The 16,554-nt window shown below is 42.3% G+C and overlaps 1 protein-coding gene across 1 annotated transcript in view; it reads right to left on the bottom strand.

Moving 5' to 3' along the window:
- Positions 1-16,554, bottom strand: part of RAD51B (RAD51 paralog B) — a 1,006,719-nt gene that overhangs the window by 973,738 nt on the left and 16,427 nt on the right. The window lies entirely within an intron of this gene.

Genomic DNA, 16,554 nt, shown 5'->3' with positions numbered 1-16,554 from the left:
GAGCCACAACACGAGAAGATATATGCACACCAATGTTTACAGCAGCATTATTTACAATAGCAAAATGATGGAGACAGCCAAAGTGCCCATCAACTGAAGAATGGATAAACAAACTGTGGTACATACGCACAACGGAATATTATGCTACACTGAAGGATAAAAAGGAAGTGGTAAGCCCACCACATAACATGGATGAACCTTGAGGACATTATGCTGAGTGAAATTAGTCAGTCACAAAAAGAGAAATACTGCATGGGACCACTACTGTAAAAGATTAAGAAAAAGAAATTATACTAAAGGGGGGTAGGAAGTTTTTGTTGGATGTTGGGAAATTGGTGGTGGGTGAGGGGAAGGGGGAGGGTGGAGCACAGGGCGGGGATTGATTGGACTCAGGAGAGCTTGGGTGATGGGGAGAGGGGCAATATACAGGGAGGGAGAGGGAAGTGGAGAAACTGGGCAGACGGGAGAACAATTGGGCATGTTTGAATGAGCCAAATGGGACAGAGATAAAGGATGATAGGTACACAGCTTTGGAACTCCAGGGCTCTGAGATAGAGGGATTGACCCCGTTTGGAATGGGCGGGGAATCATGTTAAGATGCTTGACTGTTTTTGGAATCTTGGTTTTCCTTGCATTATAATATAGAGTAGACACTGGAGGGGGAGAGAAAGGAAGAGTCAGAAACATCACACTAGAAGGCTTGTAAGTACGTCTTCTGCCTTTGACTGATTGGAATACCTAAAATGGGGCTACAGCATACCCGGTGAACGAGGCTTTCTGTGGAGCCTCTGCAATACATAGGTGGAAGCCAGAACCACATCTAGATCACAAGAGATGAGAAATCCCCACTTGAAAGGACGAGCTGACAAGCCTGGAGCGGTGAGAAGAACAAAAGATACGTCTCAAATGGAGGACCTACAGGAAAAATACGATACAATGGAGACAGATGGACTGTTACTACAGGAACAAATGGGTCGCTTCCCTAGGAGACATTGGGGCAGTTGGTCGGGTCCTACCAACGTAGGCCCCCTCCCAAAACTGAGACTGGGAGGAAATGCACGCTTGGATTGGTAAACACACACATCACCGTTGGGGAGAAGTGGGGTAAAGGCAGCAATGAAGAGGCGAACTAAGCCTCACAATATTCAGAGGGCTTCTGTGGACCCAGTTGGGGACCTGATTGGCAAGCAGTGCGAGGAGACCCGGGGACTCCTGGGCCCAGAGTCAGTGACGTGGCCATGGAGGACTCGAGTGGAGAATGGAGCTGCCAGCTGATGGGAAGAGAGGGCATGTACACAAGAACACCCACACTTGCAGATGACACCCACGTGACCGGGACCAGATGACTGGATGAACAGAGCTCAACCAGAAGAAAGAAGGGGGGTGGGGCTTGAAAAAAAAAGAGATGATTGAGCTGATTCAATCTGATGAACTTGACCTATGTATACGAATGCAGTGACTCAAAAGAGGTGACAAATACTTACAGCAAGACACATTCCCACCCCCTCCACACACAGAGTGGACAGAGATGGGCGACTTGGACATTGGATACCCAAATGGGGAAGGAGGGACTACAAAGGCAAGAAGTAACTGGCTTACAAGCTTTCAAGAGGGAACCTAGAGCTAGGGGGCATGGAGGAAGGCAGAATCACCAGTGAGTACTAGCCAATCTGTCTAGGTGGAGCTGATGAAATGGAATATAGATGGGTTACGCACAATACTGTAGAGAATAATGGTTATCAGAACGGATTGTGAGTGTTAGAAATGCAAAGGTGGACATTTTGTGGCAAGGAAGGGAGCGACTGTTTCTCTAGTCTAGGAGCGGATGTCTCTGGGATCACCAACGGAGAAGAGCCAAGAGCGGGACCCTATCCAGAGAAGCAGGGATGCCTGAGATGGAGACAGGGACAATGACATGGAGGGATGGAGCAGCTGGGGACTTTGGATCCAGAGAGGGAGAGGAACTGTGGGCCGAAGACTGGGGGGGAGGGGGAAGTGCAGAGGACGGGCTTCCAGGATATGCTCTTTGGTGGGGAGATGATGCATGGTGGGGATTGGAACCATGGCAATGTAATGATATGTGATGGAATGAATGTAAAACTAGAGTTCTCTCATGTAAACTATCATATAATTCACAACAAAACATTGAAAAAAAAAAAAAGGTAGAAGTTTTGTAACAAAATGGGGGAAGCAGTTAATCTTACAGTCTATAAACAGGACCCTAGGACCATCAAGGTAGAAGAGCACAAGTGGAATGCAGGACCTTATCCAGAGAAGCAGCATCACCAGAGGTGGAGGCAGAGATGGGGACAGAGAGCAGCTAAGGACTCTAGATTCATGGAAAGAGAGGGACTGGTGGTTGGTGGCAAGGAGGCAGACTTGCAGAATGTGGCCTTTGGTGGTGTAAATTATTATATATACCTTTGTGGTTTTTTTTTAAAAAAAAAAGAGCTAAAATGAATAGAGATAAATACTGTTAACTGATGGTACATGGAGATGATTATAATCATTGTAATGAAACAAAGTATATGATTTGTTGAATGTAAAACTGATGAACTGTCCTGTAAACTTTCACTCAATTCACAATAAAAAAAACTTTGAAATAAAATTGGTTATAGACAATATGAACCAATTTGGACCTTAGACAAAATGCAAAAGTTTTAATAAATGCTGATTTAGGAATAAACACTTTAAGTCTAGGAAACAGTTCTATGAGTTAGAATTGACTTGCTGGCACTGGGTGTGGTTTTTTAATTTGTGAAGTTTTTGAAAGAAAAGTATGAGAGTCAGATGTCTGCACACATAGAAGAAAGTAAAGTTAGGGACCAAGATGATGTAAGAGGCTAGATACTATGTGACAGGAAAATTAATTCAATGGTGTAATGGTTAGGCTTCTGTGTCAACACCATTAGACCAGGATCTCCAGAGGGTTAGCAGTTGGGATGTGCTTATTCCCATGGTGATGATGAGTGCCTATGAGCAAGCAGTCAATTAAAGCAATGCTTCCTTGTGGGTGTGGCCTGCTCCTAATATAATGGACATGCTGGAGGGGCTCTCTCTCTCTCTTCCACTGGGGACCTGGGACTCTATAATTGTAAGATAATAAATGTCTCTTTATATAAATACATGTTTTAAAAAACGGTTATGGTGCCTGTTTGGGGGTAACAGTCTGGATAGATTTTTCTTTCTTTAAGGACACAGAATGATTACAGAGGCTTATTATGAAGAAGTTTCAAGAAAATGGAAAGCTACATTGTAAGAAAAACTAGGAAAGTTGCACCAAGGTATTTTTTCCCATCACAATGCACCTGCTAGTTTTCCTAGGAGAATTTCATTAAAAGCATTACCCCATCCACCCAACAGCCATGATCTTGCCCCTTCTAGCTTCATTTTGTTCTTCAAACACAAAGAACATTGAAACAGAGAACAATCTGAGTCCCTTTGTTGTTATGTGCCGTGGAGTCAGTTCCAACCCATAGCAACCCTGTACAGGGTTTCCAAGGCTATAAATCTTAACGGGAGCAGAAAGCCTCATCTTTCTCCCATGGAGCAGCTAGTAGTTTCGAACTGCTGACCTTGCGGTTCACAGCCAGATTCGTAACCACTATGCTACCAAAGCTCCTTAGGGATGTCCAAATTACTCTTTTGATATGGTTCAAATTAAAGAGTATAGAATTCTTCCAGGAAGGTCTGTTGTTTTTAAGTGCTGTTGAGTCAGTTCCAACCTATAGAGCCCCTGTATAGAGTTTCCAAGGAGTGGCTGGTGAGCTTGAACTGCTGACTTTGCAATTCAAGCTGACTTTGTAGTCCAGCACATTCACCCATAGTGCCACCAGGACTCCTGGTGGGCTAGAGAGATGGAAATGCAACCTTCAGAAGTAAGTATGTCAAAAAACAACAGCTTCACAGTTTGATTTTTTTTTTAAGTAAAGTTTTCTGTGATTTTTTTGTAGAAATACTTTTTGACTTGCCCGCATATGTGTCATTGTTGTTGTTTTACTTTTCCACTGGAGGAAGTAGGATTCAGGAAACTGAGGATTGACTGGAAGGGGAGTTAATTAACTACCTTTTCAGAATGGAAAACACATACCAGGCCCTTATAGGAACTCTGTAATAACTAAGGAACAGTTGTGTCTATGTTTGCTTTGTTTTGTTTATTTTCTTTGTTCACAAGTGGGATAAAGAAATGATAAGTAGAAGACTAAAAAGATGAACTGAAAATAACAAAGTCAAATTATTAAGGTTTAAAAAAAAGGGGGGGGAAGGGAGGTGGCAAGATGGCAGACTAGGCAGAAATACTACATAGACCCTCTACAACAAAGATGCCGTTGTTGCTGTTAAGTGCCATCGACTCATAGCAACTCATAGCAACCCTGTATAGGGTTCCCAAGGAGCGGCTGGTAAGCTTAAACCACCAACCGTGCAGTTCAAAACGATGTTGCAGTCCAACGAATTAATACACATACAGAAAACCAAATAAAAGAGATGCATAAGACATTCCTGGAACCCTGCGCTTCAGATAAAGAGACAGAGAAGTGAACTGAATGCTTACTAGGAGAGAAAGCTAAACAGAAGCAGCAAAAAGAGGAGACAGAGAAGTGACCTTTGCCAGTCAGTCAGATGTACTGAGGCTATCTCGAATTTTTGCAAGTAACTGATGAGATGAAAGTACCATTTTTTTCTTGTTCCCCACACTCCCCAGGTGACCAGAGGCATGGCCAAGACCTACCAGCATACACCCCAGAGAAACTCTCTATCTCCCAGCAGTATGAGCCACATAGTGGGGAGGCACACAGCTAAGAGCTGCATCAAAATAAGCTGGGTGTTATCTGAACCAATCCCGGCACCTGAATTCAGGTGATCCTGCTCCAAACCTGTAGTACCAGCCCTGGCCTACTCTGGGCTAACCTCACTGAGAAGCAGAACAGACATGGGAAAAAAGAGGCAGGGGTACTGTGCCAGCCAGCCAGGCACAGTGCAACCATCTTGAAATTTGAGGGCAGCTTTGATGGCAGAGGCATACAGATTACTGGTGGAGAGAAAGGTACAGTTTCCTTTCTTGTTCCTCACATTCCCCTGCTGACCAGCCCCCAGTAGTGTACATTCCCAGGGAAGCACCTGCCCTCCAGGCAGTTGGTCTTGGTCAGAGCCACAAGGTGGTAAGCCACGTAGTTGTAAACCACATCAAAGTGAGTTCGCTGCTATTTGTACCAACCCCAGCACCTGGATTCAGGTGAGACCTGCTCCAGACCTGCAGAGCCAGTCTGGTCAGCTCTGAACTAGCAGGAAGTCTCCGCCCCAGCTGCCCTCTGGAACCAAAAGATCCTGAGCCCTAATGCTCTGGGGTCTGCATAAACTACTTCTTGATTGGGTGACCAGACAACAACTAGGCCCTTATAGGAACTCCATCTAGGGCAGGAAGCACCACCCTGTCATCCCTTGCCCACCCACCACGGAAGCTCGTTGGCTGGCAGGAGCCCCTAGAGTTTTCTCCTCTCTGGATCTCTGGCACCTGCCCTGGTTTTTTCTTGTCATTGCTTTGGTTTGTTTATTCTTTCTTTCCCTCCTTCCTCTCTTTTCCTTCCTTTGTTTTTTAACTTTTCTACCTCCTCTTTCATGTTTGCTACTTTCCCTCTGTTCCCCACGTCCACCGCCCACTTCTTTCACCCTAGCTGCTGCTGTTGCTGCTTTCTTTGTTTTTTCTCTTGATTTTTCTTTACCACTCCCTGGTCTCCTTCTCTTTTCCTCATTCTTCTCTCTAATTGTGATTAGTGCTTTTTCTATCTTCTCTCTTCAGTGGCTCTTTCCTCTCTCTTTTTTCTCTTGTTAGTTATTGAATTCTTTTTCTATCTGTTGCCTGCTTTTTAATTTTTTCTTCTTTTCTCTCCTTTCCTATTTTTTTTTCCCACTGTTGTTTGCTTTTTTTCTCTTGTATGTGTGTTTTTTCTACTCGCCTCACCTGACACAGGGGACAGCAACAGTGCCCATACAGCCTAGCCACAGTTCTACAACAATAGTTGTTGTTGTTGTTAAGTGCCGTCAAGTCGGTGCCGACCCATAGCGACCCTGTATAGGGTTTCTGAGGAGCAGCTGGTGAGCTTGAACCACCGACCTTGCAGTTCAAACAGCTTTGCAGTCTGGCGCATGAACCCACAGCGCCACACCAGGACTCCACAATAATAGTAGGAGATTTTAATACACCACTTTTGATGGACAGAACGACTAGAAAGAAACTCAACAAAGACACACAGGAACTAAACAATACAATCAACCAACTTGATCTCATAGATTTATACGGCGCACCCAACCCAACAATAGTGCAATATACATTCATGTCCAGTGCCCATGGAACATTCTCCAGATACACGTTAGGCCACAAAGGGAAAAACCAACCTCAATAAATTTAAAAACAGAAATAGTACAAAGCAATTTTTCAGATCACACAACAACAAAATTAGAAATCAACAACAGGAAGATCAAGGGGGAAAAAAATCAAATACATGGAAAAGGAATAACACCATGCCTAAAAGCTACTCAGCAATGTTGTTGTTATGTGCCGTGGAGTCGGTTCCGACTCATAGCAACCCTGTACAGGGTTTCTGAGGCTGTAAATCTTTACGGAAGCAGAGAGCCTCATCTTTCTCCCACAGAGCAGCTGGTAGTTTCGAACTGCTGACCTTAAGGTTCACAGCCCGATTCGTAACCACTACGCTACCAGAGCTCCTTACTCAGCAATAGAACAAATAAAAAATAAAAGAAAAGAAAGATGAGATGCTAGCAAATAATATATAAGTAAGGAGAAGATGAACAGAGTTAAGGTAGTCTAAAGTCCTTTTACTTTTCAGGAGGGAGATTAAGACACTATTCAGTAAAATATGAGCTCAGGGTCTGGGTTGCTCATACCCTTGCACATTCCAAAGAAAAGTTGGCCTTTGACTGGCCCCTGAGAGGAAACCTCTAATGTCCTGAACTATTTTGCCTGATAAGAGTATCTTTTACTTAGGAACCGTGAGCCACCCCAGAATCTGACAATGGTCTTCTGTGGATAGTCTTGGGCCATGTTACATTAGCTTGACCACTGGAGGAACTGAAGACTAAGGTACGTCACGTAAGTGGTCAGCATGCCTAAATGGCTGACCCTGAATTCTGAATAAAAACTCTGAACACAAATGCTCCAGTGAGCTTCCCTGGTTGGCAACACCCCATTAGTGTTACAATACATCATTGCTGGGGGGACTTGTTGTTGTTGTTGTTGTTAAGTGCCATCAAGTCGGTTCCGACCCATAGCGACCCTGTACAGGGTTTCCGAGGGGCTGGGGGGACTAGGAGCTGTCAATACAACTCCACTGGTGTGTAAGGTGAGAATTCCATCAGTGAACCACCAATGTCCCCCATTAGTAATAAGATAAATGGAAATTAAAACCACAATGAAATATCACTACACGCCCACTGTTACTGCAATCAAATGCCGTTGAGTCCATTCTGACTCATAGCAACCCTGTATAGGGTTTCTGAGGAGCAACTGGTAGGTTTGAACCACCAACTTTGACGTTAGCAGTTAAGTCCAGTACTTATCCTACAGTGCCTCACCAGGAGTCCACACACCCACTAGAATAGTTAAAATCAAAAGCAACAATAACAAGTATTGGTAAAAATATGAAGAAACTGGAACCATCGGGCATTGGTGGTAGGAATGTAAGTTGATATAGTCACTTACTACAAAATCATAGAAACCTTTATTAGACAAAAATATTAAAATGTGAAGTTATTGTCTCTTGACATATCCTTCATATAGGTCCATACAACACTTCTGAAAGTAGCATTTTCATCTTGGCACTGTGGGATAAGCACTGGACTACTAAACACAACGTCAGTTGTTAAAAACCACAAGCCACTCCTTGGAAACCCTATACAGGGTCTCTATGAGTCAGAACAAACTTGAAAACACTTAACAACAACCCTTCCTCAAAAAATTCTGCTCCCTTTGATTCACAGCACATCAAAATAGCAGTTTGGGCATCCTCAAGGGACTCAACACGTTCCTTTTTCATGTTCGTTGAGTTTGGGGAACAAAAAGAAGCTTGAAGGGGTAAGATCAGGGCTGGAAGGTAGATGGGATAAAATTTCTCAATGAAAAAGTTCCTTGGTGTAACCTCCTGGTCATTTTCTCACCAGTGCAGCTGTTTATTGTCTTGAAACTTCTTCATAATTAGCCCCTGTGCCTGTGCTGTGTCCTTCAAGAGAATCTAACAAGCTTACTCTTAGGAATCGCAAAGTCACTATAACCTTCCGAGCCGATCTCTGGGCCTTGAATTTTTACTGGCCCAGAATACCCCCTCAAAAGTTTGTATTGGCACAGAGGACTAGGGTGGAGAGTGAAGCATCCAGCTGATAAGAAGAAAGCGCATATGCACAAGAACACCCACACTTGCAGATAATACCCACTTGACCTACCTTCAATGACTAGATGATCAGAGCTCAACTAGAAGAAGAAAGAAGAGGAAAAAAAGAGTAATCTGATACAATTTGATAAACTTGACCTACACCCATGGATGCAATAGCTCAAAAGAGGGAACAAATCTTTACAGCAAGTCTCATTCCCACCCCCTCCATACACAGAGTAGACAGGGATGGGCAACTTGGACATTGGCTACCCAAAATGCGGGGGCCACAAAGGCAAGAAGTGACTGGCTTACAAGCTTTCAAGAGGGAACCTAGATCCAGAGGGTGTGGAGGAAGGTAGAATCTCCACTGAGTAGTATCCAATCTGTCTAGGCGGGGCTAATGAAAGGAAATGCGGATAGATCTCTTGTGATACAAAAGTGAATAATTGTTATCAGCACTGCTTGTGAGGGTTGGAAATGTAGAGGTAGAAGTTTTGTAGCAAGGAGGGGAGTGATTAACTTTGCAGTCTAGGAGCGGAGGTCCATGGGACCATCAAGGGTGAAGAGTGGAGAGTGGGACCCTATCCAGAGAAGCAGTGATGCCTGAGATGGAGGCAGAGATGATGACGTGGACAGATGGAGCCGCTGGGAATTTTAGACCCAAGAGGGAGAGGGGCTGTGTGCTGACGACCGGGGAGCAGGGGGGCAGGCTTGTAGGATATACCCTTTGGTTGGTTGATGATGCATGGAGGGGGCTATAACCATGGCAACGAAATGATATACAATAGGATGAATGTTAAACTAATGTTCTCCCATGTAAACTATCACATAATTCACAATGAAACATGAAAAAAAAAAAAGTTTGTATTGGGCCTTCCTCTCTGGATTATATAAGCAAAGTCACTGTAACCTTCTGAGCCGACCTCTGGGCCCTGAATTTTTACTAGCCCAGAATACACCCTCAAAAGTTTGTATTGGGCCTTCCTCTCTGGATTGTATAAGCAAAGTCAAGACTCGCTCCCAGTCTTGCTTTATTCCATAAAATTGTCTTCATTAGCTTGTTGTTGTTAAGTGCTGTGGTGGTGGTGGTGGTGGTGGTATGCCGTGAGTTGGTTCTGACTCATAGCGACCCTGTATAGGGTTTCCAAGGCCGCAAGTCTTTACAAGAGCAGAAAGCCTCATCTTTCTCCCGCAAAACAGCTGGTAGTTTCAAACTGCTGACCTGGAGGTTAGCAGCCCGACTCATAACCACTATGCTACCAGAGTCTTCTGACTCACAGTGACCTTGTTTTGGAGGAGCAGTTGGTGAGTTTCAACTGCTGACCTTATGGTCTGCATTCTAGTGCTTATCCTACAGCACCACATCAATGAGAGAAAAAACAAGTTTTTGAGCTAGCTGTATTCAGACAATCAATGCTTTGGGCACCCATATAGACAAAAGTTTGCTGAGGCTAAGTTGTTCACTTCAAATTGAAACTGCTGACCCGCGTGAATCCCAATTTCAGCCCCTATCACATCAACAGTACCTCTGCAGTCTTCTGCCATTAGTTTCCACTTAAGCCACAGTTCATTCATTCATCAAGGTTGAATGAATAAAAACCTTTGTTTTAAGTAAGGCAGCATTGCCATAAACTTTGCAAGTCTTCAAGTATTTGGGAAGATGTTCACTTGAACTTTGTTAAAAATTTGATAGTAACCTTGACCTCAAAATCATATTTTTCTATAACACAAAGACTAGATTTTGCTTTTTAAGGCACTCTACCAAGTGTTATTGTTGTTGTTGATTAAGTGCTGACAAGTCAGTTCTGACCCATAGCAACCCACTACAGGTTTTCCAAAGAGCGGCTGGTGAGTTTGAACCGCCAATCTTATGGCTCAAATCGACTTGGCAGTCCAGTGCATTACCCCACAGCACCACACCATAACTCTCTAACAAGACTAAGACAAGTCTATTACTGAGGGAACTTATATGTAGCTATCCACTGATAGCAGACATATGTTTAAAGACACTTTGCTGTTTGGAATAAACCTGTGCATGTATGAGCCGGAACCCCGCCAATAGCAATACTTTTTGACTTAACCCCATATAAACTATCATATGATCCAGCTATTGCACTACTGGGCATCTACCCAAGTGAAATGTACACATATATCCACACCGACATGTACATGAATGTGCACAGCAGCATTACAGGAAAAGGATAAACCTTCAGGATGGATGTTGTTGTTAAGTGCTACTGAGTCGGTTCACAGTCATAGTGACTCTGTATGCCTCTTAGCATAATGTAGATGCTATGGATAGTTCCAGTGGCTTTAGTATTATTCTGGTTCTTATGAGGGGTCACAGCCTCTTAAGAGTTTATAATTTACATATATTGGTGGTGGTGGTGTTAAGTGCCATCAAGCCAGTTCCAATTCATAGGATTTCCAAGGAGTGGCTGCTGAGTTTGAACTGCCAACCTTTCAGTGAGCAATCCAGTGCTTAGTCTGGTATGTAAAATGGTGGTGGTGGTTATGTGCCATGGAGTCAGTTCCAACTCACAGTGACCCTGTATAGGGTTTCCAAGGCTGTCAATCTTTCCGGGAGCAGAAAGCCTCATCTGGAATCACTGGTAGATTTGAACAACTGACCTTGTAGTAGCAACCCAGCTCATAATCCACTATACTACCAGGGCTCCTCATACATAATATAAACATTAAAATGTTTTTAATAAAATGTAAACTGAAATGCTCCTTGAACTCATCTGGAAAAAAGGAAAAAAAAGACTCCCTGCAGCTAAAACAGCAGAAAAGTCGAGCCTTGACCACTCATAAGCAATCTGGGCAGATAGTCTGTTCATGTCAGCCAAGCCCATCATAAGCAAACTCCTAAAAGCATATAATTGCTGCATCACTTTAAAAATAGTAATAAAAATTAAGTGAAAAAGCATAGGAAAATATTATCTAAAGCTTCAAAAACAGAAAGTAGTTGTTGGCCAATGTTCTTTAAGTTCAACTTTTTTGCTATAGAAGTAAGCTTAGTTTACAATAATAATGATAAAGTATTTCAGCAGAGGCCCCTATGTTATATAAAAGGTTAACAGCTGCTAACCAAAATGCTATCAGTTTGAACCCTTCTAGCTGTGCCTCAGAAGAAAGACCTGGCAATCGGCTACCAAAAGATCACAACCATGAAAACCCTATGGAGCACAGTTCTACTCTGCACCACACAGCAGCATTGTCATAAGTCAGATTGATTCCATATAGTAGCAATATTCGAGTAAAGAGCCAAAAGAGATTTTGTAAAAGATTATGATTGTACCACCATCTGGTGGCAATACACTAAAATAGCAGGTTTAATTCTTTATTTTTAGTGGTAATTTAAAAAAAGCTAGTGAATAGCTTTTCATTCATTCACTGAATTCACTTATCACCTAATAAGCATCTACTACACATAGTGCAATGGCTCCATAAAATAAGCACTTAACTGCAGACCACAAGGTCAACAGTTTGAGCTCACTAGCCCATCTGTGGGAGAAAGATGAGGCTTTCTGCTCCGGCTAACATTTAAAGCCTCAGAAATCCTATACAGGGTTGCTGTAAGTCAGAACCAACTTGACAGCAATTAACAACACATAGAAAAGGAGTCCTGGTGTGGTGCTGTAGGACAAGCTCTGGAACGATAACCATACAATCGGTGGTTCAAACCTACCAGCTGCTCCTTAGAAACTCTATCCAGGGTTGCTATGAGTTGAAACTCTATTAACAATTAACAACAACAACACACAGAACAAGGAGCTCCTGGTAGCATAGCAGACTACGAGCTGAGCTTCTACCAGTTGCTTCACAAGAGAAAGATGAAGCTTTCTCCTCCCGTAAAGATGGGCAGCCTTGGAAACCCTATACAGGGTAGTTGTAAGTCAGAACCAACTACCAACACATATAGAATATCAATATCTTTAGCTATTTCTTGGAAGGCAGGAAATAAAATAAGGGATAGTATCTCTAAAAGTGTTTGTGTGTGTATCAGGATTTTTATCTTAAAGGAAAAAAAACCTACGGTTAAATTATGACTGTCAGAATACATGAAAAGAATGTTTCTGTTTAGAAATGTGCCCTAGACTTCTCAGACAAGTTCCTCAGAGTGCATAGGTAAACAGCCTATGCAGTACAGTGAAGGGTCTGTGAAAAAGAGGCAGACCCCCAACAACATGGACTGACATAACGGCAGCAGTAATGGGCTCAAACATAAGGACAGCTGTGAGGATGGGGCAGGACCGGGCAGTATTCTGCTCGATTGTACATAAGATCACTATGGCTCAACAGCCCCTAACAACATCAAAACTAGTGAACACACCAGTGCAATTTTCAAATGTCTTCAAACTCTTTGAGAATCTTGTTTGTTTTTCCAAAAGGAAAAGAGAGAGCTGAACTTTCTGAATGAATGAATGAATGAAGAAAAGGTGACAGAATGATAGGGTGTAACTTCCAAAGCTACCACTCACTGTCAGGTTGTCATACTGGTGGCTTGCTTGTTACTGTGATCCTGGAAGCTTTGCCACTGGTATTCTGAAGGCCGGCAGGGTCACCCATAGTGGACAGGTTTCAGCTGAGCTTCCAGACTAAGGCAGACTCAGAAGGAGAAGTGGGCTATTTATGAATGTTTAGCCACATTGTAAGTAGCAGTGAAACACTGTCAGAGCAGAATATTGAATATTGAAACATGATGAATAGCACCAGAATACTGTCAGATACAGGTCCGGAAGATGAGGCCCTCAGGTTGGAAATCACTCAAAATACGACTGGAAAAGAGCTGCCTCCTCAAAGTAGAGCTGACCATGCTGATGCAAATGAAGTAAAGGGGAGAAACAGCCGCAAGCATGCATTAATAGTTGGTACATGGAATGTACCAAGTACGAACTTAGGAAAATTGAAACTTGTCCAAAATGAAATGAAATGCATAAACATCAATATCCTAGGCATTAGGGAGCTGAAATGAACTGGTATTAGCCATTTTGAATCAGAAAATTGTATTGTTGACTATGCTAGGAATGAAAAACTCAAGAGGAATTATCTGGCATTTATTGTCAACAAGCACATCAAGATATGTCTTGAAGTATAAGGCTGTCTGTGATAGGATAATATTTATATGTCAAAGACCTAGATTCCTGGTGTGAGGCTGTGAGCTAATGCGACAGACTGCAAAGTCGTTTGAACTGCAAAGTAAGTGGTTCAAGCTCACCAGTTGCTCCTTGGAAACCCTGTACAGGGTCGCTATGGGTCAGAACCGACTCAACGGCTCTTAACAACAACAACATAAGAAGGCCAGCTAATAAAACTATTACTGAAATTTATGCACCAACCACTAAAGCAAGTGATGGGAAAACTAAAAAATTCTACCTACTTCTTCAGTTTTAAATTAATCAAGCCTGCTGTCAAATGTATTAGAATGCAAAGGCTGGAAACAAGAAGAATCAGTCGTTGGAAAATAATGACCTTGGTGATAGAAATGACGCTGGAGATCGCATGATAAGAGTCTTGCAAGACTAATGATTTTTTTGTTGCAAATATCTCTTTTCTTTTAAACAACATAAAAGACAACTATACACATGAACCTCAACAGGTGGAATACACAAAAACCAAACTGATTACATCTGTGGAAAGAGACGATGGTAAAGCTCCCAAGTATCAGCAAAAACAGGCTAAAGGCAGACTATGGAACTGACCTCCAATTGCCCCTATGTAACTTCAGGCTGAAGCTGAAGAAAATTAAAACAAACCCACGAGAGCCAAGATTTATATGATGCTGAATATATCCTGCCTGAATATAAAGAGCATCTCAAGAACAGATTGGATGAATTTACCCAAACCTTCAGGTGCCGGCAACCTCTCAAATTCCTGAGAATAATAATAAATGTCCTGAGTAAAATAATAAACATCCATAACTGTATTAAGCCACTTAATTTGTGGGTAATTTGCAAGGCAGCAATATGTAAGTACCACAACAATCTACCACCTTCCTGAAGTGAATTTTATCTATAACAGGAAGTAAGAGTGGATCACTTTAATGTAATATTACAATTCCAAATGTCACTTCCTAATATGTTAAGTAGTGATCCTTTTCTAATTCCCCCAAATTATTTCATAATATTATTTCATTTGTTGTTGTTGTTGTTGTTATGTGCCGTGGAGTCGATTCCGACTCATAGCGACCCTGTACAGGGTTTCTGAGGGTGTAAATCTTTACGGGAGCAGAAAGCCTCATCTTTCTCCTGCAGAACAGCTGGTAGTTTCGAACTGCCAACCTTGCGGTTCGCAGCCCGATTCGTAACCACTACGCTACAGAGCTTCTTATTTCATTTAAAGAGAGTTAATTTAAAAAAAAAAAAAAAAAAATTGATCTAAACTGACCTGTCTGTCAGTTTATCCTACCGTAGTGGCTTGTGAGTTGCTGTGATTCTGGAAGCTATGCCACCGGTATTTTAAATACAAGCAGAGTCCACGCATGGTGGACAGGGTTCAGATGAGCTTCCAAACAAAGACAGACTAGGAAGAAAGAGTGACGAACAACTTCTGAATATTTAGTCACTGAAAACCTTATGAAAAGCAGAAAAACAACTGTCAGATATAGTGCCAGAAAATGAGCCCCTCAGGTTGGAAGGCACTTAAAATGCAACTGGGGAAGAGCTGCCTCCTCAAAGTAGACTTGACCGTGATGATGCGAATGGAGTAAATCTCATGGGAGAAAAGCCCATGGGCCTTCATTTGCTGATGGGGCACAACTCAAAATGAAGAGAAACAGCTGTAAACATCCATTGAAAATCAGAACATGGACTGTACAAAGTATGAATCTGGGAAAAGTGGAAGTTGTCAAAATTGAAATGCAACGCATAAACATCGATATCTTAGGCATTAGTGAGCTGAAATGAACTGGTATTGGCTATTTTGAATCTGACAACAACATGGTTTACTATGCCAGGAATGACAAATTGAAGAGGAATGGTGTTGCTTTCATCGTCAAAAAGAACATATCCAGATCACTCATGAGGTACAACGCTGTCTGTGACAGGATAACATCCATGCGCCTACAGGGAAGCCCAGTTAATACCACTATTATTCAAATTTACACACCAACCACTAAAGCCAGTGAGGATGAAACAGAAGAATTCTATCAACTTCTTCAATCTGAAATTGATCAAACATGCAATCAAGATGCATTGCTGATTGCTGGTGATCATTGATCATTACTGGGATGAGGCAAAAAGCCAGAGCTAGCTCCGCCCTATTTTGCCAGTTTTTTGGGGGGACCCTAGGTAAGGTTCAAGCCTTGAATTTCGTTATCGAAAGATTCTCTGGGCAAATTATTGAATGATGCAGAAAGCATCAAGAGAAGATGGAAGGAATACACAGAGAGTCACTGTACCAAAAGGAAATGGTTGATGTTCAACAATTTCAAGAGGTAGCATACGACCAAGAGCCAATGATACTGAAGGAAAAAGTCCAAGGTACATTGAAGTAATTGGCAAAGAACAAGGCACCAGAAATTGATGGAATAAAAATTGAAATCTTTCAAGAAAGTGAGGCGGCACGCACTCATCTCTGCCAAGAAATATGGAAGACAACTATCTGGCCGACTGATTGGAAAAGATGCATCTTTGTTCATATTCCAAAGAGAGGTGACCCAAAGGAATGCGGAAATCATCACATAATCTCTTTGATACCCCATGCGAGTAAAGTTTTACTAAATGTAATACAGAAACGGTTGCAAGCATACATTGACAGAGAACTTCCAGAGGTTCAAGCCGGATTCAGAAGAGGCCATGGAATGAGGGATATCATTTCTGATGTCCGATGGATCTTGGCTGAAAGCAGAGATTATCAGAAAGATGTTTACCTGTGCTTTATTGGCTACGCAAAGGCTTTTGATTCTGTGGATCATGACAAGCTATTGACAACACTGTAAAGTACGAGTATTCCTGAACACTGAATTGTGCTCATGAGGAATCTGTACATGGACCAAGAGACAATTGTTCGAACAGAACAAGGGAACACTGAATGTTTTAAAACTAAGACAGGTGTGTGACAAGATTGTATTCAACCTGTACGCTGAGCAAATAATCCAAGAAGCTGGGTTATATGAAGAAAAACATGGCATCAGGATTGGAGGAAGACTCATTAACAACCTGCGATA

Source organism: Chrysochloris asiatica, unplaced genomic scaffold (assembly GCF_000296735.1).
Source record: "Chrysochloris asiatica unplaced genomic scaffold, ChrAsi1.0 scaffold00079, whole genome shotgun sequence".
Lineage (NCBI taxonomy): Eukaryota > Metazoa > Chordata > Mammalia > Afrosoricida > Chrysochloridae > Chrysochloris > Chrysochloris asiatica.
Note: the sequence above shows the minus strand (reverse complement) of the source record. Positions and strands in the feature narration are given on the sequence as shown.